We start from the raw sequence: 27,105 nt of genomic DNA, 5'->3' as shown, positions 1-27,105 counted from the left end.
ACATCAGAATTGATAGCAAGCGATGGTATTTAAAAAAATAATTGATGATTGCTATCCAGCTCTCTCAGCCGGGTAGTTCCAATGCATTTATTAGTAAGCAGGTCATGCATTACTGCACATGTTATGTGCATTAATTGTGATGCTGATAAATGAGTGAGCGCAATGAGACAGCGAGCGGTAATGAGCACACCCAGATTAAGTAAATAAGGAACTGTTCTCACCCAAAACAAAGCTGCACTGTACAAAGGAAGGACAGTGCTACCGTGCCATTCCTCAGTGTAGGAGAAGGTAATGGTGAATGGTAAATGGAAATGGACTGCAGTTATATAGCGCTTTTATCCAAAGCGCTTTACAATTGATGCCTCGCATTCACCAGAGCAATTAGGGGTTAGGTGTCTTGCTCAAGGACACTTCGACGTGCCCAGGGCGGGGGATCGAACTGGCAACCCTCCGACTGCCAGACAACAGCTCTTACCTCCTGAGCTATGTCGCCCCTATAATGGTGCTGACGTGTGATGATTTTAAATGGGATTTTAGAGCAGCCACATTTTAAAGCTTCATCAGCACTTGCCCTCACAGGCCCTAGAATGATTACTTGTTGATATCATGCTGCATTACATGGAGTGATCACTCACCAGAGACTCAGGGTATTTAGGGATAACTCCGGCATCTAGTTGTAAACCTCATATATTTGTTGCTATATCTGCAATTCGTTGTTGTCAGGTCTGTGATGAAAACAGTCTTTTTTTCAGTCTTCACCCTGAATGAACTAAACTGTGTAATCCTTCCTCAAGCAACTTGTGATACTACAGTGAGATTGCTTCATCGAACTGACAGGTGGTAGAGATTCTGTCTCCTCATAGGAAATGCTTCTTCTAAGTGTTAACACCTGCTCCAATCCACCGAGGATCATGGTAATTTACACATAATGGCTTTAAATCCCCGTTTGTAGTCTCATGTTTAAGCAATTAACTCTTGCAGAGTGTAACTTTACACCAGCTTTATCTTCAATTATGTCTGCTTTTACTGCAAAAGAGTTTCAACACAACATGATGTTGCTATCTCTTTGTTATCCAAAATCATGTTGGTGGCAGAATGTGGCATAGTTGGGCAAGGAACTGGGCCTGTAACTAAAGGGAATGGCTTTAATTTTCAGCTGGACACTGCTTTTTTACCCTTGGACAAGGTAACTTTGGCAAGCAATGTTCAGGGTGAATATCCAGCTGTTTTAATGGCTAATGTATAAAACAACATTACCCAGATATCTTTGCATTTGCCCCACCCCCACTGAAAAAGACAACACATTCATGTCCTTTCGCTGTTGTTAATTACTCCCAAGCAATCTTACTAGAACAATGCAAAAATGCATTGGTTGGTTATCCAGCTTGCCAAAGTTTGAGGTTGTTGAAAGTTGTGAAAACATACTATTGTGGGACATTCTCACATAAAACACACCCAGAATTTGGGGAACTGTTTCTTCCTGGAATTATAATGTAATTATTTGGTTGTGTATTTGTGTATGTTTATTATTTACTATGTCTAAGCCATACATACTGACTTCATTGTATTGACTGAGCCACCCAGGAGCAATTCTCATGACTTTGCTTGACTTTTAAATTCATACTGTTGGTGACTTGTGGATACAAAGTTTGGGAAACAAAGTTTGGGAACCACAAAGTCTTATGGTTTTGCTATTCATGGGAATTTGTTAAGACCATGAAGTCTTTTTTCTTTTTGAAATAATTTGTGCTTCAAATGATCCCTCAGAAAGCTGGGTGACAAAATAAAATGATGTGCTCAATAAAACAAGTCCTTTCATTTTAATTTTGAATAGTCCATGATGCTCAAATCAACTGTGATACTATTGCAGTTTACTTGTGGTTTTGAGTGAGTCTTTTATGTAGATTTCAATAACTTGAATTTGTCTGGGGTGTCCGCTGTGTATGCACTGTCCTTGTAATACCACTGTTTGGAATGCAGAATGTGTATGGAATGTGTAGTATACCAACTGTGTTGAGACTACATAAATAGCATATAATATCTTAGGTAATTGAATGCATTGCCAACTCTTGCATTTGCATCCAGAATAGCAAGTTCAAGTAAAACACCTTGATTGTTTTGTCATATCTTTATGTGAATATCATAGGATGCAATACCATCTTAGTTATAGTAGTAGACAGTTGTAATTGTTCATATATGAAAAAAGCTGTTATTCTGTGCAACATATTACATTTCATATATGAAGTTTACCATATTTTTTCTTAATGATTTTTTCAGTGGCACCTGAGGATACAAGATTATATAATTTGCAAACTTGAAAACCATAATGCGTGCGTGTGTGTGTGTGTGTGTGTGTGTGAATGACATTTGATTAAATGTGTGTGTGTGGAGGTGTGTTTTGGGGGGGGGGGGAGGGGGTGGGGTTTGGGGGGGGAGGGGGTGATATGAAAAGAGAACTGATTACCAGAGGTCCCAGTGCAGGAGGTTTGTGCTGAATGCAGAAGGGAGATGTAAGTGAGAATGGACACATATCTGTAGCAGGAAGCTTGCTACTGCATGATCGTAATCAAGGAGCTCTTCCAGCAATAAAACCCGAATTTCCCACAGACAGCCCTCCAGGTGCCCATCACTCATCACATCCCAAACCAGGGCTGCAGTTACACTGGGTTGATTTTACAACACCCACACACACACCCACACACACACATACACACTTCAGCACAGCAAAGGCAACTGGGTTCACGTTGACCTGTGCCGTGGGTGTGATGAAGGGGCAGCCAGCCCCTCCCCATAACACTTTATCATGCTCACGATAGATTCTACGCAGTAAATGTGTGGTGCGTGCTGCGTGCGCTCTCTAAGGGAATTACAGTGGTAACCGTATGGAGGAGTTAATGTTCCAGAGCCGTCTCTATCAGACTGAAAAACACTGTAATGTGTCACAACAATGCCCACAAGCTGATTGTGGAACATTGAAAGCATAGAACGGCTATATTCTGACTGACACAGGCAGTGGAATAATTAAAAGCATAAATTATTCAGCATAGAGTGCCAATGACTGACAGGTGTAGTAAGTACCACCTTGTAGGTTGCACAGTGATGTCCTTATGTTGTTGCCACTGTCACCTTCTGCGCTTGTCTATCTTTGGAATGTTTCAGGTTCTTAAAGTCGTCCTTGAAGCTTATTTCTTCTCATAAATTAGGGTGTTCTAAATGCCAAATAGTAAGAATTATTATTACTACAACATATGTTCAGTGAAACCTAATATATCACTGACTGCTAATTTGTCATTGGTCTTTTCCATGGTAATTCTATGGATATATTTTTGTGAACGAAACATAATTATTCAAGCGTCTGAATGGGACAATATGCCTATTGTAATAGACAGATTGTTAAATAATCCAGCTTTAGTAAATATGGGGTGGCAGTGTAGTATAATGGGTAAGGAACTGATCTTGTAACCTGAAGGTCACTGGTTCGATTCCACAGTAGGACACTGCCGTTGTACCCCTGAGTATGGTACTCAACCTGCTGTATAAATGGATGCAATGTAAATGCTATGTTAAACGTTCTGGATAAGAGCGTCTGCTGAATGCCTGTAATGTAATGCTTTACTGGGTATTTTAATGTTCATTGAGATGTTATTGCTAATTCCAAATGTTTTTATTATTAGTTTTTAAACAAATTCAAACAGAACTTAAAAAACATGTTTAAGAGAATGTGTGTTTATCTAAATGTACTCACCCCAGCTGTCTTGAGGGATTCAGGCAAAGAGAGAAAAACATTACCAACTGTTGGAGCTCTTGACCTCATTTTTTTCAATAATGTTGCAATATTTATCTATTTGGACACAATGGCTGTTATCTTTCCTGCGTACATTTTTTGGCATGGAAAGGTTTATTTTGAAGTCATGTGGCATCTTGAACATTCTCTTGTAGATTGCCTTATAGATAGAAAATATTAATATAGAAAATAGAAATATAGCCTATATTCACTCTGTCATGTATTCTGCCAGATTTTTTGTTATGAAATCAGAGTGAGTTTTCCCTCTGAAAAATCAAAAGTCCTTCTCATAGTCAAGATTTTACTTTCACTTGTCGCAGGCCTTCTTTTTTCAGAAATGGCTATGGTTTTAAGGACTTTGATTGGCTAATATGAGTGGTCAGTGTGACACAATTTTCGTGCAGCCGGGAGATATGCATGGAAATTACAACATTTTTTTCTGCTCAATTCCCCCTTTCCTGATAATGCTGTAATACAGCTATCATTACCGAGATGAAACATCTTAGAGAACATCTTGCTCCAGGGTACAATAAGTGTCCCACTTCTGCTTCAGTAAACTGCAGGTCTGGAGTTCAGTAATCTACCCACTGCACAGAAGTACTGGCCAATATTTAATAGCCTCTTTTCCCTGCTTTATTTACACTGACTATGTATAAGTACACATAGTAAAGCGACACATCTGTAAGTGTCCCGTATAATGTAAAAAAGAATCATTTTCCCTTTAATTCTTCTTCTGAGTTTACTGTGTGCCAAGTCTGCCCCCGGTGGATAACAGAAGGACTACAGATACTCAAGTAGGGCCCATCTTTCATGTTTTTACATACCGCACATTGTCTTAGGCCTAATGAACAGATCAAGTATGCAGTGTGTATTTTATTTCATTCAGCTTTTCAAACATTAATTTATTAATTTTACAGGTCAAACTAATAATATCCTCCTGTAGAAATTAATCTTCTCTGCTGTTTCTCAGCTCTTGGCATTCACATCTGTATGTTTAGACAAGTTGAACTGAAAATGCTTAAGTATGGAAAGGAAATTATCCACTTCAGCAGAGGTCTGAGGTAAAATAAAACCTCCATTTCGCAATAGCAATTACAGAATCACTTGTCAGCATTGTTAATTATCTTTAGGCTATAAGAATGACCTTTATATTCCACTCAAGAATGCAGTTATGACAGTCCTAAGAAGTAGTATGTGGGGGGATAGGGTCCCAAGAGTATCGGCCTTGACCATTTATATCTCCTGAATGGGTGGATATTCGGGTCACAAAGTTCGATGACACCAATTATTTATGCCATAACCAAAAATTTATTGAAACCGAAAGGTCAGGCTGCAGTTAATCTTGTGTTGAATGGGCCCAAAACTAATTCCCTTATATATGAGAATATCTTTCTCTCTGGGCTATGGTCAGTTTTGTGTGAGCCAGTAAATGTTGTCACCATGAATGTTTTCATGAATTTCACATTTCCAGTAGGTGATGAACCCTGATTTCACGGAGGGCTTACAACAAGCCGATAATACCTGAGGAGTTTGATTTTGAGCTGATGAACAAGCAATACAAAATTCCTTATGGGCCAATCAAATTGTCAGGAAATATTTAATGTGACAAAAGAGGAGAAATAGCCAGACGCACAGCACATGGAGATGAAGCTGTTGCAGTAAAAACATTTTTTTTTAGCAAATAGTACGCATGGCAACAGGTGCAATTTACCCTTAAGACAAAGCTGGTTGTAGGAATTGAACATGATATTTCCCAGAGGTTCTCTCAAGTGCTTTGGGTCTACATGTTGTGACCCCTCTCATATAGCCACCCATGCAGGCATGCAAGGGGTTCCAGGCCAGAAGGAAGCTGTTAAATACTAGATTGACATGTTATATACATAACCAGATTTGAAGCATGCAGGACCATATTTGTGTTCTGCCTCACACATGGAATCACACCCACACTCTTTATGTGTCTGTGTGAGACACAGTCTCTTTCCATGTGACGGACACGTGGGCACGCACGCACGCACGCATGATCGCACACACACACACACCCAAAGCAATTCTCATTGCACGTGGGCTTTACCCCAAAAGCGCAGTGGGTTAACAAGGGAGAGGTTTTGAGCTTTAGTTGCGTAAGCACCACAAAGCACAGATATCCAAGCACCAGAAAACATGGATATACTCACTCTCTATCCACTCCTCTTGTTTCTACTTAGTGTATTAATCTTTGGACAGATTGTGCTTTTTTTCTCAACTCATCTGGAACAGGTTTTTTCCCCTTGAGACTCGAAAACCAAATCACTAGTTTCAACAGCCGGCCCCCTGTGGTCAGACTCTACATTCTGCTAAAAGACTTTGGACAGAATCATTCTGCCATAGCTTCCCATGGTGCCAGTGTCTGTGCTAGGTAGTGTTTATTTATTTATTATTTATTATTTATTTTTTGGTGGATTCTAAAGTACACTGTTAGAGTTTTAGCTGGCCAGAGTGACAGTCAAATTAATATTAGTTTGACATGAAGCTTCCTCCAGGGCGAAGGGCAAGCAAAAGCCAGTGCTGAGAGAAGAGCCATCAGAAAAGACAGGCTCCAGATGAGGCTGTGGGGAGATTTGAAAAAAAAAAAAAAAAAAAGCACTTGGAGTCTGAACTTTGCTTGAGAGAGCATTGCTATATCAAGGACACAGAAAGCAGTCAACCACCAACTTCAGTACCCCCCATTTTGCCGTTTATTATCTCATTTGGACAGTTGCGTTTACAGCCCACCTTGTGCATGGTAAATCTGCGGTATCATTGAGCAACACCACCGCCGAGGGCAGGAGGGCCAGCCTGACCCTTTCAAGGTTTGCAGGGTTTCAGTGACACAGAAGAGGAGCATTCCTCTCAGTCCAGTGGAAATCAGTTGCAGATGTTGCTCCGCTCCACAAGCTGGAACACTCCTGTGGCTCTGACCCAGATCCCGCTAGTTATCGCTTAATGATTCAGAAATGGCATCTCTCGCTCTCCTTCTCTCTCACGCTCCCACACCCGTGTGCATGCACACACTCGCACACACGCATTGCAGGCTTAGCATTTTACAGCAGTGCAATAGCATTACTTCAAGGGATGTCTAACATTGCTGTGCTAATTTCACATTGAAAAATGAAGCTTTCTTCCTGAATGCTTTGTATGGGTGTTTAAAGTTGACCTTGAAGCTTTGCGTGTCACATTACAGGCGATTTGGTTGGTGATCTCCTCTCAAAGGTATTTCCAATTAGCACATGTACCCAGCCAATTTGTGTACACTTGATCATGCTGACAGATTAATATATAGAGACATTTCTGCATTAATAAATTTGCATTTAATATGCATTTTACATGCCACAGAATATTTATGGAAGGATATATTGATTTATCATTCTTCATGGTAAACTGAGGACATTACTTTTCCATTTTTCAAGATTTGTAAAAAAATATAATTCTACCTGGCTTACCCCCAGTCCTTCTCTAGTCCCATGATTCTCTCTGGCCCTTGTTTGTATTCTCAGAGAATTGTAGGTTTTAGGCACATTGACCTTTCCCCATATCCCTCATGTATTAATAATGCCTACAGAAAAGGTCAGTGGAATTTAGATTGCATCACAGAGACTAGGGGATGCATTGCACTGCTCAAAAAGTTCTCCTTTGGCAATTTGTTTATGATTTCAGTCATTTTTACATGTTCTGTTCACACCACAATCATGCAACACAAGTAAATGTGGTTTGAGGAATTGTTCATTTTAACAGGGTATCTTTAAAATGGCCAAGAAAAGTGACACAAACCAAATGAAACCCAGCGGTTGTGTTGCAGGAGAAAGGCTGCACACAGACAGCTGGGAAACTGGAAAACACTGAGGCCAGGGAATATGACTGTAGCCTTACTTTTTTTAAACCCGGAGAAAGTGGCCCTCTGTCACAAGAATTTGCACACATACAGTAAGGACAATTATGGGTTTTAAGAACTGGCGAGAATAAGCTCCTTCCATGATCATAACCCTGTGGCCCGAGTTTGACTTGTGTTGTTAACGGTCCAGCGGTTAGGGCCTTTCATTATTGGCTTGTTTTTTTCCCCTGAGTTTAAACATGCACACACATCATATTCTTTGGCTGGGAAAACAGCGGTTGATGAGGCTTGGAAAAGGTTTTGAGTCCTCTGGCCTGGGGCAGAGAGCATGACTCACACCCACCTGAGCGAATGGGGCGGATTCAACAGCAACACCGATGCTAAAGTCACACTTGCATCACAGTTCCATCTGCTGACATGTTGGATGAGGTTTTGCATTCACAGTCTTTGGCTTACTAAAATTATATTACCCTGTTGTATTTGTACAGTATACATGCACTTTTCTACATGCAAAAATGATAGGAAATGGCAGTTAAAAAAAAAAAAAAGTTCAAGAGGGCTGTGTGTGCCCTGGCACAGTGTGGGTGCATTTTAGACGGTCTTAAGTAATCATAACTAAAAGGAATGGAGGGGAGCAAAGAAAATATTTAGGCTTGGGGAATGCAGTTAACAGATGTAGAAGCCACTCCGAGGCACTGCAGGGATCAGGATGAAGACGAATGTGCTATGTCAGATTGAGCATGCCCTTCAGAACCCTCCTTTAAACTGTTCCACATGTCCAGGGCCAGCAGGTAACAACGCTCCAGAGACCTTATTTCAGGAAACCCTTCATTATGATAATAGGCGATCATATTTTGTGCACTTTAAAGCAAACCATCTGCCAATTCTCCTTTTGATTATTGTATCTATGGATTTTTATTGCATAAAACAAACATAAAATGGTTTGCTATATAGTTCAGGCTCTTGTACTTTGTATGTACATAAGATGTCCCAAAATGTGAACATTTGGTTGAAATTATATTAGTAAAATGCTTTAGAAAGTGCAAATGACCGGGCTGCCCTTTACAATGGTACATGATAATTGAATGTGTTTACTGTAAGTGCACAGTTGAGTTAAAAGATTCTGGTGGAATATCTGCTAAAACACCGTAGATGGTGGGGAGATTCTCCAGCTTCCTGTCAGGCCAGAGGCAAGCAAAAGAATGATGGGCAACTTCCATCTTAGGCGTTGCTCGCTACTTTAGCCACAGCAAGAAAGGGTTATTTGGTTTCATTTAAACAAGAGATCGGACACTCTTTATTGTGGTGCTACATGTGCTATTTTGTGAGAATATAAGACACATTAGTCCATTTTACAGCATGCGTGTCAAATGCACGTATCTTCAACATTTAAGAAAACTATGCCTGGATTCAGTTACGTTATAACTGAAGTTTAACTTCGAAATAAACAAAAGTGCAGTTTTTTTTTTTAATAACCCACACTTTTTTTTATTACCAGACTGTGTTTCAACTGTGCTAGAAATGCACTTACATTTAATTGGGAGCCAGAAAGGACTAATGTTGAGCGAATCCAGTCCTTGGACTGAGAAAACAAACCACTTTTAAATGTTATTATTCCTAGATTTCTGAGAATGTTTGTAGTGAATTAATTTTGGTGTTGGGGTAGTTTTGGTGGTGTTAAGATCCATACTGTTTCTGTAGTATAGCACTGATTGTTTTGCTTTGGAAATAGTGATGTAGACCATGTGGCATCTAGTGCATTAAACACACAGACTACCTGTTTCTGTTTAAAGTGGCTAATTAAACTTTTATACTAGCTCAGAATGTCTTCACATATAATTCAGTGAAAGTGATTATGTTTTCCCTTAGTCTATTAGTTTATTGTCAAGTGTGATTTTTTCTCTCTGTGTTATGGTATGATATTCCATAAGATCTGCACTGTCCAATTAGTGCAAATTAAGATCAGGCTGTATTCATTTTCATTTCCATCTCATTAAAACCATTTGTTATAGCTCTGTTTCAAAATAGTTTTTTCATAGTAGCAAGAATAAAAAAATGCTGTGGTTCATATGCATTGTCAAATCTCAAATATGACAGGATTTTCTTAATTGGTAGTGGTTTACGTACAGCATGGCTGGTTTTTGTTCACCTGTTTAGCTAACTGCAGAAGGAGGTTAACTTTTGCTCTCGCAAGTAAACTTCTTTTCTTTTTTTAGTCTGACCATTGCTTTATCTGCAGTCTCTTATCTTATAAAAAATATTGCTGTCAGCCAGAATCAATGAAAACAGCACTTTTCACTGCTGAATAAATTTCACCCTAGAAAGGTTTTGCTGTTATCACATATTTCTCACTGAAGCACCCAGGGATCAAACACTTAAAGTTTCATCTTCTTGCCTTGCTTTATGAACACTCCACAGGTCAGTTCCTGACAGATATGAGAACAAATCGTGCATTTTGCCCATGAAATGTGATTTAATGAGCGCCTTTTACAATAACAAAAGGTTGCACCCACCTTTTTTTTCTTTTTTTTTTACTGTAAAATGTCATTTCTCACACCTAATATTTAACAATTTTGTTAACAATATCGCTGTTCTGTTGCTTCAGTAAAATAAGCTCATGTTTGTAACCATATCACTTGTTCCTAAGGCCATTCTCACATGTGCACAAGGGAAGGTCAGCTTCCGTAAAGATCAATGCATGGTTTATAGTAGATGAAAATGGTGAAAGCAACTTCATTTTAAAAGGTAGTTTTTCATTTGAATTCTGGGCTTCACAACCTGGACTGGTATTGTCTTCTCTTCTTCTCCAATCAGCAACAGCCATGATTTGACTTTGGTTATGGATCAAGAAACTGCTGTATTAAGAGGAGAGAAGTCATCCTTTATCTTTCAATTCAGATACAGATTTATAGCCAGAATTGAACGTTTGTCTTAATTGTTTAGTCAACTGTTTCGACATTTATCTTAACTTGTATTTAAGGAAAGAAACAATACAAAAAAAGACATGACTTGGACATTTCAGCCCTGGCAAGGGTCTTCTTTAGGCAAACATTAGACTCTAAGGAAACTACAGTACTTCACATGTTATACTGGGAACATTTCTTTTGGGTGCCAGTCGTGTTTTAATTTGCACCTTGGCGTTAGCTTCAGAACTTGAAGAATTAGAATAATGACACCCGTGACTATGTAAGGGGTTTCTTTATGGCTCTGATCCATGGTTTTATTTTCCAGCTTTAGTAGGTGTTGCCTACAAATTAAATACAAGATTTCCACTGCTGTGTCATGGACTAGAGAGGCTAATTTGATGCTAAATTAACCTTTACAGTGCACACTCCCTTCCGCCCCCACCCTACGCTCTTTGCCCGAACGCTACAATACAGTTAAAAGCCTTACCATAACGCAAGCTTTGCTTGGGTAAATTTCCCCTGCGTAAGACAGCTGTGTTTCAGCCTTAAGAGAATCTGTCAATTAGGTTTTGCATTTCTATCAGGTGCATTAGCCAATCCAGGCTCCTGGGTCTTCTGCAGGCCTAGTCATTTCAGAGTTGTGTCAGCACAGACAGGAGTCCTCCAGGGTGGCACAAAGTGCTCAGGGAGGTGTTGGCTGAAGATACTAATCCCAGAGTTGATTCCAAGGTTCATCAGAAGGTCAGGGGAAAATGAGGGCCTACGGCTGTGCAGACAGTGCAGTTCATGACCCTGGGGGGTGGGCCCCCCCCCCCCCCAACAACCACTGCCATAAGCCCTCGTGCCAGACTGCCAATGCAGCCATGAAGCTGGCTTCTCCACTCTCGCTCCCCCTCCCACCCACTGTGACCGGGCTGGCGTGGTGTAGAGATCACATGCATAGTGTAGATGTGCCATTAGATCCAGTGTTCCTCAAGCCAGTTCTCTCCAATGTTGCATTGCTGTGTGATTTTAATATCTTTGTCTGATGCGCATGACTGAGTAGGATATTCTACCCAACAGCTTTCTTCCTCTACTGAAATAACTTTGCACAGCAAAATGTTCATTGTTTAATCAAGATTTTACTTTGATGATGATAATTATGTACATGTTATCTCGACTGGACTTCAGGCTCTTAAGTATAAAGTCTCTGCTTTAACACTTAACATCTTACAGTGTAGGCTACTCCTTTAGCACTTTGCTTTAATATTCCTTGACTATCTGCATCCTGCTCATTTCCATCTGCAAACAACTGTGGGGTTGAGAGATGCAGAAGACAAGCGTTACAGCTACATTTCATGTTGTATAACTTCATTACAGCTTATTTGTTTACATTGCATCATTGTCCATGGTGACTTACAAACAATATGTACTTTACTGCTGTGCTATGACCACAGTGCAGGGGTCATAGCACAGTTCACTAATCAATGTGCCTCAAATATGTCATCACACACAAAAAAGGGGAGGGGCCCAGTAGTTTGGGGGTGGGCAGTAATGATAATGGAGTTGACAGTAAATGTGGCGTTTTGGAAAACCTGTTTTATTTTACAGTTGAATAAAGTTGAATAAAGCTTGGATTGATATATGCAGTATGAAATAAGAAAGGTGTGTAAGGTGCAAAACCTTTAGACCAGCGGAGATTTTGTCCACACGAAGCATGCCTGGGGAAGCCTGAGACAGATTACCATTATTTCACCTTTGCCAGAGCTCTTTCTTTGCTGAAAAGCTCTCATAGCACAGATTTGGTGAAATATTCCCACCCCTACCTCCACTCCTATCCAGGCAATGTCACGTATCATGTGGCTAAGCACTCATATGCTAGAGGGCTGCCAGGGAAGAGGTGGCATTTGACAAGTGGTACCCTGCACAGCGAGGATGGGCCTGGTTCAGCAGGTCCACCTCCGGAGGTCCCATCTCACATCCTGCTCACCCCGAATGGCAAACGAGCTGCTTGGGCCAGAATCCAAACCCCTGGTGGACTGCATTGGCTTGCATGGCTGTTGTTCTTGGCAGCGTCTCCAATTGGAGTGGCAGGTGGTTCACGTGGCCTGCGGATCCTCTCGTTCAGGCAAATCCGGTGCTGTTTGCACACCGTGTCCTGCACGGCACTTCCATCCGGGAAATCTGTCGAAAATGCAACATATATTGACCTTCAAGCTTTCTTTTTTTCATTTCTTTTTTTTTTTTCATTTTTAATGATGGCGCCATGTCACTGAGGAGAAGCCAACGCACGCACACACACGCACGCACACACACACCCACACCTAAACACACGCACACACACACAATCACATAAACACATGCACACACACACACCTAAACACACACACACACACACACTCACACAAACACATGCACACACACACACCTAAACACACGCACACACACACTCACATAAACACATGCACACATACACACACACATACAGCCCATGCTCCGTCCTGGTTTGACTAAGGTCGTACTTTAAAAAGCTGAACGAAGCAGTTCTGGAGATTGAACTTCCAAAGAATTAAGTGGTAAAATGTTGGATCCTGTACAGTATCTTTGATTCCACCACAATCAATGATTTATGTGCTCTCAGCTGTTTCCCTGTGTATCACAGAGTGCAAATAATATCATCACTGGACTGGATTTGTATTGATGCATGGGGTCAGTAAAGTAAAGTGTCTGTGGTGGAATGGGATGACACTGTTTCTGACAAACAGCCTGAGCACAGACACTGTGACATTGGCTGGCTTCTGCCTTTTGCTCAAAAGAGCCTGGGCAGTGATGTTTCAGCTGTAGTGTAGTATCTGTCTGTGAGGTCACTGCTGCAGTAAATTCTGCTTTATGGAGCCAGTGTAGCCTTGTGTAGAATTAATACTTATATTTGGCATTCAGGTGCAATTTCCTGAGCACGTCTATTTTGCAACAAGACTTTTTTGGCTCATGAAACTTGCTTGATAGGCCTAAATTCTCCTATAAACATGGAAATAGATTGTAAAAAATGACATTCAACTCTCCTTTTTCTGTGACCACTAATAAAATGGGCAAATACCCCAATGATGACAGAACAAAACATTTGGTTGAATTAATAAAAACTACACTTCTGAGTAGAGAGAACCTATAAATGTCCGGACAGCAGGTTTCCCTTTGTGGTGCACTGAACTATTTAAATCCAAATCTGTAAAATATTACTAAATTGGTTCTATAAATCTTTGAGAAAATGTCATTAAGCAAAAAAAAAAAAGGATTTAATACTTCTGAGTTGCCCCATAGGCCTGATATGTCTCAAGAGATTCATTTTTGCGTGTAGATTTATTTCCAGTGACTGTTAGAATCATAACATGGAATGATGTAAGGTAACTGTAAGGTAAGCTGCTGGTTCGCCGTTTCATAATGCAGTTCCAGGTGCTCGCAATCTGATCTCCAGTGTTCTGAGAAACAGGCCTCTTGCTTTGGAGCAGAAACACTTTTCATTCCCGTTTCCCGTTATGCAGAAAAAAAGGCCTTGCACCTGCCTTTCACTAAACCTGCCCGGTCAACTGTCTTAGTTTTACCTTTCCACATAAAATCATCACCTTAATTTGTAGCTTGTAGTCATACCGGTCATTTTGTGATTTTTAAATGTTTTTATTTAATTTCTTTCTGTATGGAGAACAGGAAGGGCTGGCTATAAACTTACAATGTTGGCAGTGCAGCCTTTCTGAGTGGCCAATCAAGAGAGGGCTTTCAGTGTTGAGGAGGGCTGCTTTTCTTGGACACACACACGCATGCACACACACACAAACACACATGATTGGACGCAAACACACACACACCGTTTACCCTGGATTTAAGGTTAATCAAGCAATTCCCAGATAAAAAAATCACAAAATTCTAGGAAAGGTTAGTCTGTTTTCTAAAGCATTTTATTAACAAAGACATTTGCCAATTTCCTTCCCGAGGACCAAAGGGGACGCACGTTGCTCTGTTGGCAAGTAAATATGTTTAAAGTTTGTTTAAACACACTGCTCAGCGAAAGCTTCATGGTTTTCTTTTCACGTTAAATAAAGCATCCACACAGTAATCTCTGAGAACAGAGCCCAGAGGGCAAGTCTGTATATTTGGATGGTCCAGGTTGAGTGCAGGACTTTGCTAGATTTAACAGCCCTAGAGCATATTGAACATGCCTCCAGAGCAGGCCATAGCATCCAGTGTTAATGAGGCTTTGGATTAGAATCTGAACAAACGCATTCAAGGCATTTTGTATTCGCATTTGTATTGCATTTTTTTTTTTTTGCTCTGGCCAGAACCTTTGTTTTTCTCACTCAAACTGTTCGAAGATCATTTCCATTATGATTTAATTTCAATCAAATGATGCTTCACCACAGTTTAAATGTTTTAAATGCATCTTGGGAGTTTTGGCAGAAAATACATTCCTTATGGTTCCTCAAAAGATCTATGATTTAGTCTTGTTTTGCAGCCTGTGTTTGGACTCTGCCATGATGACATGCAGTCGTGCTGTTTTTTAGGAACATGTAGAAACGCCACTGAATGAGAAAGATTGTATTGGCCTTACTGCTCAATAATCTGAAATAAGGTCCAGCTTTGAAATTTACTATATGGCATGACATTGACCTGCATTCTGCAGCTCTAGAGCAGTTGAGTGATATTTTGAGATTTTTTCAGTATTTCTGAATAAATAGAAAGTTTGAATTAGTCATAACTGTAGTCTAACCGCAACGTGAGCTCAAAACTAGATCAATCTGGAAGTAAAAAAAGTGGGAACAACTTGGGAAATCCCCCTTTTCACGTTGTGTACTAATACCAAGGCTTGGTTGTTTCACGGACACCAGAATTGGGTCATTGCCAAAAAAGTTTAAGCTGACTCTTGCATTGTGGGAAAATTGTTTCCCTCTGAGTTTAATGAGCACCTGCTGCTGTTCCTCTGATTTAACCGTTGCTTTGAGACACACATGGGAAGAGTTGACCACTGAGGAGGACCATAAACCTTAGTCACTCGTGGTAAAACCGTAAACCATAAACATCAGTCACCCGTGAGCGTCACCTCATTTTAAGATGAGGCTTTCGATGGAGCACTGCCAGATGTGGAAGCCAAAGCCATGTTGTCAGTTTTAATTAGCTCTTCGTCACTGGTTTTATGTGAGTGATGGATTTCTCATTTTATAAATAAACATCTGTGGATTGTTTTCTGAAACTGTATTCCCGACATTTGGTTTTTAGTACATAGCCCAACAAAACATCTTTCTGTTTTGTTTAATTCCAGATGCTGAGATGGAATGTGGAGTTTATGTGAAAAGCTCAGATGTGTAAACATGACTTTGTCCTCCTGTGTTTCTATGAGTGTGTCCCAGTGCCTGAACATTTTTCAGCCGACTCCAAAGAAATGAGCATAGCGCATTAAATGCGCACAGCAAGTTTGGTCAGGAAACTCTTACTGCAGCTGACCATTGGTTGGCCTCAGCAATGACATGTTCTCACACTCAACGTATCACATACACGCTACTGAAAGAATTATTACTTTAACAATTGCTGCTTAAAGAATTATTGCTCTAAAAACAAGGAAACTTTAACTCATTCACACTTTCTGAAAGTAAGGTAGGTTAAAAGTAAACTATGCAGGTTTTTTGCAGCCTTTCTAGACTCTGTGTTTGTCTCCTCCTCCATCTTCAACCCCAAACACACCTCCGTTGTGTCAAGCATTTTTAGCAACATGAATTATTCCATACAGATGGTAACAGTAATTAGGCGATGTTTTTTTTACGCCATCTTTTACATTAGGTGCACCTCTTAATGTGTAAGAACATTGTATGGAACTCCGTAGTGCAGCGATTTTGTGTGTTTCCTCATTCAGTATTTTGTTTTTCTGGACATTTAGTTAGAACTGGGATGTAAACATGGAATCGTGTGGAATAAGTAACAATGGCAGGCCATAGGTACTTTATTGCTAGCTAATACACTTGTAAAGCGTAAGACTTTTTCAAGAAGTTATCTGTATCCTATTCAAATATTAGCCTCTTTTTCACAAATGCAGCATAATATGTATGTTTTCTTGGCTATGGATAACTGGTACTTTATGTGAATTGTAGCTACCTTATCTGACTTGTGTTCAGTAGTTGTTCCAACGGCCTTCGATATGCAGTTATTGTGCCTCGCTTCGGATAAAATCGCTGCCAAATAAAATGTAATGTAATATTACATTGTTATATTCCTGACGTATAGAGTTAGAAATACATTTTTGAAACATTTCAGAATTTTCAGTTATGCTGTGTTTTATAATCAGTGAACCCTGATGAGGATGAGAGTCTTTGTTTGCAACTTTGTTAGCTTTGTGAGTGAAGTTGGCTACACGTAGCTAGATAGCATGCAATTAAGTTCCCAATTGAAATAAATGCTGGTGAATTTCCAAACTAGCTAAGTTGCAACTATAAACAGTAACAGCAGTTCTCATAGGGAGGAAGACATCTTGATGGGAGAACAGAATTCAATGCAAAATCTCCCCAACTTCAGGCATCTAACTGCCTAACTAGCTTGCTTTAAGTAACGTTATTTTAAGGTCCAACAGAAAACAGACCAATTCCATGTCGCGTTTCATACCCCTGGATGGTTGGTTAGTTATCATGGTTCTGGCTTTATACCTTTTAAAGCTTGATAAGTTAGAATCTTTTAGTCGGTTTTAAATCTGACAGGCAGCCAAGGAAGAGTTTTGAGCACTGAACTGGTATGTTCCTATTTCTTAGTTCTGATCTTCTGGAAACAGCAGGTGCTCTGTTGTACACATAGTTTTTCTAACTGCTGGAGGGATATCACCCACTCTGGTTTCCTTCCACAGTCCAAAGACATGCTAATTGAAGGCTCTAAATTGCCCATAGGTATGAGTGTGTGAGTGAATTAGTGTTTTGTTGTTCGCAAACGATTCATTCAAAAGAACGAATCTTTTGGGTGAACGAACTGAACTGAATCACTTCCTGAAACGATACATTCGCGAACGTGAACGTGACTATCGTTCGCAGACTATCAGTTCAGTGATTCGTTCACTGAACGTACTAGGGATGTGACGGTTCACTGAACTGACGTTCGCCCGAATCGTTCGCGAACGACACAACACGAGCCCGAATCACAACACTAATTTGTTCCTCTCGCTGTAGTGAATGCAAGGTGCGAGGAGTCTCTGGGGAGGAGAGTGGGTACGATATGGAATAATGGATAATAAATGGATAACAATCGAACATCACTGTGAAGTGTGCTGATTATTTTCAATTAAATAACAAAAAATATTTTGGACATGTTTCAAAGTAGGCTAGCCAAGGCTACTATTTTATCGACTACATTTTATGAGAAAACGGTCTATGTACTTAACCATATATCAACACTTTCTCTTTCAAGCAGCCATTAGAAGAAGTCTCGGTAAAGAAATCAGCATGTAGGAAAAAAACAACCCATTTTGGGTAATGTAGCCCCCCCCCCAGTCGACAACATCCAGCAGCACAGCGCGGCCCAAACCCCCCCCCTCGGTCGACCGACACTAACCCTAGTGACACCACTGATTCATTGAACGAATCATTTGAACAAATCTTTTTAGTCAACTGATTATAGTGATTCAGTACACTGAAAAGAACTGCTTTGCCCATAGAGTGAATGGTGTGTTGTGCCCTAGGATAGATTGGCGGCCTGTTCAGGGTGTATTCCTGCCTCTCGCCCAATGCTCGCTGGGATAGGCTCCAGCACCCCCTATAGATAATGGATAGATGTATATTTATTAATATTTTAATCTAAATACCTGAATTGCCCTGACTGAAATGTTGTAATGTTGAAATGTTACAATGACCAATTTAGAAATTCACTGACATCCTAATGTATAGAAATTGAATTTCTGTCCTAATGTATAGAAATTGCTAAATATTTTGAATTCCATGCCTCTTATAGGAGGCACCACAGAAGATGCATTACCCAGGACAGAATATTGTGTGAACCAAAGTTTACCTGCAACTTTATTTTTTTGCATTTTTATATTGTTGGGTTGACCCAGGTCATGTCAGTGCAGTGGTATTACTGGTGCTGGTCCACTTATAATAAAACTGTGAAACTGTGTTGCTTCAGTCTGCATCAGCACTAAAGACTGATGAGGTAAATACAGAAGGAAAAAAAAAGATAAAATAACTGATCACTGCAGACTGCTAAAAGGTAGATCAAAGTAACATGGATTTCTTTTAATGAGAACTGGACTGCAGGCAGACTCCATTGAACGCAATTGAAAGCTGTACCAGCTTTGAATTCAGTTTGTGCCAGTTAAGCTCTACACATAGAAAGAGTCATAATGAGTCATCATAGGTTCCAGCCCTACTGTGGAACAGAGATTACTGTGCAGCCTGTCTGAAGAAACAGGATGAATGGAGACGGGAGCATGTCCATTTGAAGCTCCCACAATGCACTGCCCATGGCGTGACTGGATGGGAGAGTCCTGGGTCCATAAGTGTGCTAAATAGACCATATTTGTCCTCTGATAAAGTCAATTTTCAGAGCCAGCCGTGACCCGATTCCTTTAACTTCCCCCCTGCCCTGGGTCACAGCTGATCCACTTGTCCCACTTCATCGGAGGGGCTATTTTTGGAGGTTGAGGGCAATGGCATGCCAGCTCTTGTGAGACAAGGTGCCAAGGACCATGTGGACATTGCAACGTTAATTATCACCTTCCGTGCCAGTTCCCTCACTGTAATAAATTCCAGTGTCATCCAATCAACAGATTTACACAGATGGAGAGCAAATCCTCCGTCCTGGCTGATTCTGCTTCAATTCAATTAGGCCCCTGTGAAACGAACAAATAAATACACCAATAAATTAAATAAATAAAAAAACTGTGGTAATAAGATATTTTAATAGATTTAACCTTTTCTGAGGTATGCATGCATCTGGCCTCCCTGTGTCCTTATTGATTGCCTTTCACTCTACAGAAGCAGAGCAACAAGTGTACTTGATTTTATATTGTGTTATCATTTAGCATTTTCACCTGCCCCTCTCTGTTTGCTGAAGTAGCATTTACAGGAAGTTTATGCTATAAACATTGAAAGCTGGTTGCTTCTGTTTTGAACAAATTAACCAATAGGCATGAAACATTAATGCAGGTTTAGTGTGAGTCTGAATTGTTGTAATATGAAAACAGGGGTGCACTTGATTCTTTAGTCTTTAATGTGAGGTCGTTCAGTCTGAAAAGTTTGTATTTATATACAAAACGAGTAAACACTTGGCTGGTCAGCAGGAACAGTGTGTGTGTGTGTGTGTGTGTAATTGTGTGTGTCTGTGTACCTTGTGTACCACAAATCTCCCGGTTTGGTTCACAGTTTAAGTTTGGTTTGGTTTGGTTCTGTATGTTTTTGGTAAAGCAGAGAAAAAAGTGCCTGTGCAAATCTAATGACTAATGACTTGACAAAAATGGTAATAAAAATGGTTAAAATAAAAATGTTGTCAAATCATTGTCAAATGCTTGTTTCTAAAATAATACCCATCTTATAGGCTAAGGCCATTGACATAAAATTCAGAATAAAAACCTCAACCTGTATTATTCCATTTAAACAAGAGAAGAGTACATATATTAATTTGCATTTCAGATTACTTTCAGAAAGAATAATAGTTTTTCCACTCAAAATTTAAATTCAGTTTTTTACTGTATCAAAATGAATAGAACGTGCTTGCAACTTAAGTTTTCTCTCAAAAAACGTCTGTGCTTCTTGTGCTTGTAACAGACACACCACGGCGATGTCAACGTAAATTGTACATTGTGTTCAATGTGTTTTCATTAGCATACAGCACACTCACAAAGCAATGTTTGGCTCACAGATATCTTATCTTTTTATTTACCTTTTTCCCCATCACTACCGTTGTTTACACATAGTCCATAATGCGCCCAAACAGAAGACTTAAACAATATCAGAGGGCCCTCTGTGGTTTTTCTCACACACTTGTCATTTTGCAAACGGGTGGACTGACGGTGCTTCTGCTGTGAGCTGCACTTGCCACGGCTTCACCTATGCAAATATGTGCTCTGTTTTATTTATTTAAATAAAAGTTGCACAAGTTAACTGATCTTTGCATACCATTATTATCAGCGTTGTATTACGGTATCAAACGGAAATGGCCCATATATAAAGCACAAAGTTGTGAGTGCTTATTTCAAAAACAAAGCTAGACATTAAAGAGAATTTTTGAGGCAAGCTAACCGAACCAAACATGTGCTAACCAAATCATTGGGGTCGAACCAATCTATGGGGGTGTGAGAGTGTGTTTGTATGTGTGTGTCCGCAAGTCTCTGTGTCTGTGTGTGCGTGTGTGTGCATCTGTGTGTGTTCAAGTTCCTGTGTGTCCGTGTGTGCGTGTGTGCGTGTGTGCGTGTGTTTGTGTGCGTGTGTGTCCGTGTGTGTGTGTGTGTGTGTGACGTGGCCTTTGTATGAAAATATGATTTCCTTCCAGGCTCATTTCCTTTCATTCAGTCCCCCTTTTTCTGCCAAATAAATAACAATCCAGCTCAACACAGGAGTCACCTGCCATGTTCGCATGATGATGTGCACCAAGGCTCCAACAGGAAACTGCTGTCTTCTCTGCAAGGCATTTTCTCACCGTAGACAGGGATTATTAACCCTTATATGTTAATCTTTGAAAGTCTGGAATGAGGTTGTTACAAGAATATTTTCTGGTAAGACAGGTAGAAGTCTTTTCAGTGTGCACAATTTACATAAAGAACATTGAAAAAATAGATATGTCTGTGTGCTCTCAGCCTCTTAATGGCTTTCTTTGACGCAACTCTAGTCCTCATGTTGACAAATGCCAATAACAGACTCCAAAGGCAACAAAAGCCTTGAATCAAGACTAGATACTGAAAGCTGTCTTAAACCTGCACTAAGGAAGCACACCCGATTAATCAGAAACACCTGTGGAATCATTTGTCCGAAACATCACGGTGCCCTGAAATGGGAGTGGATATGTGTAGAAACTGCTGTAATTTCCACATGGTGCCACCAAAATGTATTAAATGCTTTATATTTATTATCACTCGCATGACTCAGGCACTATTCTACAGGAAAATGCTTGCGGCAAAAAGGTTTATTCCCTTTTTGATGAGCTGCCCATGCTGCTGCTATTGATTCCTGTGCAAAGATAGCAAAAATAACACACTTGAAATTATGACGACCAGGACACCATTTCCGATTTCCATTTTCAGAGCACACGTATAAACCTTAGAAGGCATATACATTACGCAAACACATAGATATGCATAAATGTTGTATATACGCATATACATTTGTGAGAGTTTATATACACAGAAATGGTTTATATATTGTGATGTATTGCGACAAAGTTGTAACTTTTGTCATTTGTCCATAGCCTAATTCTTACTTGTGATGGGTAAGAATGAATATCCCTTTCCTTTTACATTATCTATTGACAGCTGCTTGGATACAGGTTGACGTATGCAGCTTCTACCTTTCATATTATTTATTTGCTCTGCAGTTTGTTCAATCCTCTCAGAGACAATCGGGGATTGTGCATAGCTCTGAAATTGTTAAAGCATATTATTTATTTATTTGTTTATTTATTTATTTATCAACAAATATCAACTAATACAGTTATCAAGGACAACTGAGATTACAATTTTGACATGCTACCAATTTAAACAGCTGCATGTTCGAAGGAAATTAGTATGAGTGACAATGGCAGTAGAATTTCTTGGTAATTATTCCTGGTAATTTACTACCTTTCTTGCGCTTGTGGCTTACAATATGTGGGGAAGACCAGTTGCCAATTTAGGGCTTGTATGCACAAACATAGAAACACAATTCATAGAAATGATATGAAATCTCTTGTGGCTCGACATTTTCAAGAACACTTGGCAGCTGCTTTGTCTTTTTGTGGGATTGACATTGTATTATCCCCATGTAGACACACTAATATAGAACAGCAACCTTTACAGAGTGAAAGCAGATGTTTTTTTTTTATTTCTTTTTTATTTAAAGACCATTCATCCACATGGACTCTTTGAAGAACTTGATCTGATAAGGCTACCTTTAGCCAACTTACATTCTTATGATTAGGTTTCTTGGTTTCCCCAGTATTATCAATATTGAGCTTTGTATCCACATGCACCCATGTGTTATTCCCACCACTTAATGGCAATTTCTGTTTACAAATTGTGCCATTGTTCTCAACTGAGTATCCTTTTTGTGACTGACTTGCAGCCTATTGCACAAGATGTAATTGAGAATGCCTGCATGATGCCCTTTACATTTCAGAAAGATGTTTACAATGTAAGCACTGGTGAATGAATGTTTGCTTTTGCTTTGGGTTTTTTCCCCCGATATTGGTTGTTTAACTTTTAAGGGGTAAGCACATTTTTCTGGAATTACCTGGAATATTCTTGGTACAAATCTAGTCCCTTAACTGTGGTACACTACTACCTCCTGTCAACCTTACTGTATAAAATTCCATCCACAGAAAACAGTTTCTCACAGTCTTGATCACAGAGCACAATGAAGTTCCTATCACATTATTGTGATGAAAACACAGAGCTTCCTGAAACTGTGTCTTTAAGAATGGGAGTACGGTGAGACCTTTTCCTCATCTATTCGCAGTCCTGGAGGGGTGCCGACACAGTGGATAACTTACATCCTGTTAAGCTGTTGATTATTGATGAAGAAAGGAGTGCATAGAAAGGAACTCTTTTCCATCAAGGGAACAATGCTGTCGTGCCACTGATATGCTGGATTAAGCCAATTCAGTTTCACTCCTGGTCTCTGGAGCGCTCTGCCAACAGTTTAAACACTGACATTACATTTCAGCCAAACACAGTCTGTCAGCTTGGTCACAAGTCACAGAACCTAACCAAGATTGAGAAATCACCCTGTCACTTCTTCATCGGCTGTTTCAGCAGTGGCACTACTGCCGGAGAAAAGACAGGCCGAAACAATCTGCACATCAGCAGTTGAACCTTACACAGTCATGGTTTGGAGGCCAAAGTGCCGCACAGTGGTTCAGGGCTCAACAGTGTTCATCAATGTAGAGTGACAGAACGAGAAGGAGTCTGCAGTCCCCTGCCAGAATGAATCAGGAGTACTGAAGTGATGACAAATTATTGAAGAGGGCGCCTATGGACATCAGCAAGAACATACAATTAAGTATTCTAAATGTTAACAACAGACCAGAGTGATCTGTATTGGATGTGTGTGTGTTTGTGTGCAGCACAGCGGACTCCAGAGTAAAATGGATAGAATGATGTTGAATCTAATTACAACAATGTATTGTGGCATATCGGCGTGTATTCATCTTATTTATTTGTCTCCCACTGTGTGCACCCTGTTCTTGCTGCAGAATCTTAAAATGACATGATGCAGAAATACAGAGATTGATTTTCAGGAGCCCTACATTTTGAAAAGCAGAGTTCTTACATTTTAAGGATATGGTCCAGATACTTATCAGAGGTATTTGTACAGTTACAACATTTGTCATTATAAATATACAGTTTTACTAATAAGCTGAGAAAAGAGATATTTCATAAAGCCTTGTATGGCTAATATAAAGTTAATATGTCCTTATTAGTATTACTAACCTTTTTGTTCATCGTTTTATTATATCATTATTAGTGTGGCCCTTGTGTTTAACCTGGAATGAGATATTATTCCCATATGGTGTGTGGATGCTATTTATGGAGGCATTCCATGCGCTCTTAAATCTTTCAGTGCTCTTGTACATTTTTCAGTCCTTGCTCCTACAGAAGGACAGCGCAGAGCCTTGGGAGAGTATCTGAGCTCTGGGGGTATGTCTGTTCTGGAATCGTTTGCCCTGCAGATGTTCCCCAGCACCACAGACGTGGGTGTCCAATTTAATCGGAAGGTGCAGACCACCCCAGATGGTATCCGACATGGCCCAGTAGTTTCCCAGTGCCGTCCGGGCTGCCCAACCGCAACAGATCACCTTGTGGAGTCATCTCCATTCTGACAGGCTTTGTGGTTGGCTCTCATTAAGCGACTGGGTACTGAGGGATTGAGGGATGTATGCTAATCAGCATTAGCATTAACTTCGACAAACAGTTAAAAGTAAGAATAACTGCTTTCGCAAACACACTTTAGCAAGTTCCACATTTATTAAAACTAAAGTGTTTGTGAAGACACATTCTAATGCTTGTATTTATTTGTAAGTTAATGTTAAGGACAAATGTTTGTTTGTAACCTGGCCATGTTTCCAAATGTATTAGGCCATCTCTCTCTCTCTCTCACTCTCTCTCTCTCTCTCTCTCTCTCTCTTCTCTCCCACTCCTCACTCCACTCACTGACTACTGACGACTCACTGACGACTACTGACTATGCTGACTCACTCACCACACCACTCACCACCACACAACAACACCACACACATATTTTATTTTGGGATCTAAGGACCAAAGAGTCTTTGGTAGCTTTGCTGTTGTCCACACATTTAGGAGTTTAACAGGGAGTCATGAAAGTGACGTAGAAGTGGCCCCTTGTGAATGTGTAGTTTATAGTCTACTTTTTCCACTTACACTGGTGCAAACAATCATATGATGGCAATGAAGCACTGGAAAAATGGCTTGGCCTTTGACTGTGGGTTGAGAGTCAGTGCGAATTAAAACTTGCTGTAAGAAATTGGTGGTAATGACAGAAATCAAGGGAGACCATAAAACGATGTTGGTCACCAGCTGTAGGGGTGCCATGTAATCCGAGAGGAGCCCCTCCCCTGTTTGCTTATGAGGTGTTATGAGAGCTAATGCCTCTTTTTTTGTGCTAATTACAACTTGGAGTCACTGTAATTGAGTATATTTACAGTCAGTCTGTTTAAAGCCTAATGAAAACCACTTGTGCCACAATGGCATTTGAGAGCTATAGTTCAGCTGAGGTCAGGCTGCACTTTCAGTGAGGGAGTGCTTTCTCCTCAGTTTTCTAGCATTTGCCGATACTCAAAAACTGCCCGAGCCTTTACCTAAAATGACACTTACACTCCGATACCTACCTTTCTCACGTCACCTTCCTAGAATATTTATTTAATCTGAATGACATAACCCAGAGTGACCTGAGTTGTGTACACTTACAAAAAATCTGACTTTCTGAATGAATGCATTTATTGTGTAAGTGCAATGAACCCTAGAGACACGTCAAAGCAGGCATGTGGGCCGTGGCTGTTAAAGACAAACAATATATTTTTGAAAAATCTGATGCAAACCATATATGTGCAATTCTATAAACAGGACGTTTGAATGAGCTTGAGTGATCTCTAAACAACTTGCCTGCCAAATTGCATTAAGCCATAACTCCTTAAAAAAAAGCAGGATATAGCATAACTCAGGCCTTATTTTCGACTTGATCAGATGACAAAGGGCTTCTCTTTAGAGGTTTTTATACATTTAAATTGTGCCATTCCCCATTCTATTCCTCTTTTCATGTTTTAATTTAGTTACTGAGATTGCATCTAAGGCACTTCTCAGACTAAACATGTTATTCACATAATATAAAGTAAGAACAGATATTTTACCATAAGAGCAGTGATGCATCTCAATGATTATATATATATATATATATATATTGCATATTTGTCACACTGAATAGTTTCAGATCTTCCGGCTAAATATAGTATTAAACAAAGGGAAGTAATACACAAAACATTTTTTACATTATTATTTCATTTATTTAATTTTTTAAAAAGTGATCAAACACCCATATCACTCATGTGAAAAATTGCCCCCTCAGTCACTCAATCAACCAATTACCCAAATTTCAAAGATAATTAGATTCAGCTGATTGAACACACCCTGTTGAATCTAAAGTTCACTCATATTTAACCTTATCATCAGAGTAAAGTAGTTACCACAAAGTTTCTACAGAGTTTCTATGCCGTGATCAAAGGAAATTCCAGAGGAGATGAGGAAAACAGTTGTTGAAATATATTCAACAAATATATATAATAAGTCTGGAAAGGGTTACAAAGCCATTTCTAAGGCTTATGGACCCAACTGAACCACAGTGAAAGCCATTGTCTCCAAATGGAGAACACCTGGAACAGAGGTGAATCTTCCCAGGTGTGGCCAGCCTGCCAAAATTTCCAAGGGCACAGTGACAACTCATCCAGAAAGTCACAAAGGAACATCCAAACAACTTCAGGCCTGTAGTCTCAGTTAAAGTCAGTGTTAATGACTCATTGGAAATGGACAGGGAGCGTAATGGAAAGATCAATCTGGAAAAGTGGATTCCCCAGGCCTTTTCAGTTAATGTTCAATAGACAGATGAGTCAATACAGATAGCAAAGCATCCATTTACTAACATCCAGCTGTGGTAGATATGTGGTGTTTATAGACTCATTTTTGCAGTTAAATAATGTCTGAGGAATGAAGCAATTTTATGCAAAACATGATAGTTTCAGAGACTTTTTTCACTGGGTGATATGGGTGTTTGATAGCTTTTTTTGTTAAATAATTGAAATAACAATTTAAAAATGTGTTTACTCGGGTTCCTTTTGTGTAATATTACATTTTGTCTAAAGATCTTGTACAG

General features: G+C 39.8%; 1 long non-coding RNA gene across 3 annotated transcripts in view; it reads left to right on the top strand.

Moving 5' to 3' along the window:
- Positions 1-27,105, top strand: part of LOC135261480 (uncharacterized) — a 52,633-nt gene that overhangs the window by 6,289 nt on the left and 19,239 nt on the right. The window contains exon 4 of one of the 3 annotated variants that reach the window (XR_010331959.1): positions 23,042-23,854. The exons of the other annotated variants lie outside the window; for them this stretch is intronic. This is a non-coding gene — a long non-coding RNA (uncharacterized LOC135261480). Of the gene's footprint in view, positions 1-23,041; positions 23,855-27,105 lie in introns of those variants that run through there. 3 annotated transcript variants of the gene reach the window in all.

This window comes from Anguilla rostrata, chromosome 8 (genome assembly GCF_018555375.3).
Source record: "Anguilla rostrata isolate EN2019 chromosome 8, ASM1855537v3, whole genome shotgun sequence".
Lineage (NCBI taxonomy): Eukaryota > Metazoa > Chordata > Actinopteri > Anguilliformes > Anguillidae > Anguilla > Anguilla rostrata.
The sequence above is the reverse complement of the archived record's forward strand: the minus strand, read 5'-3'. Positions and strand labels throughout refer to the sequence as shown.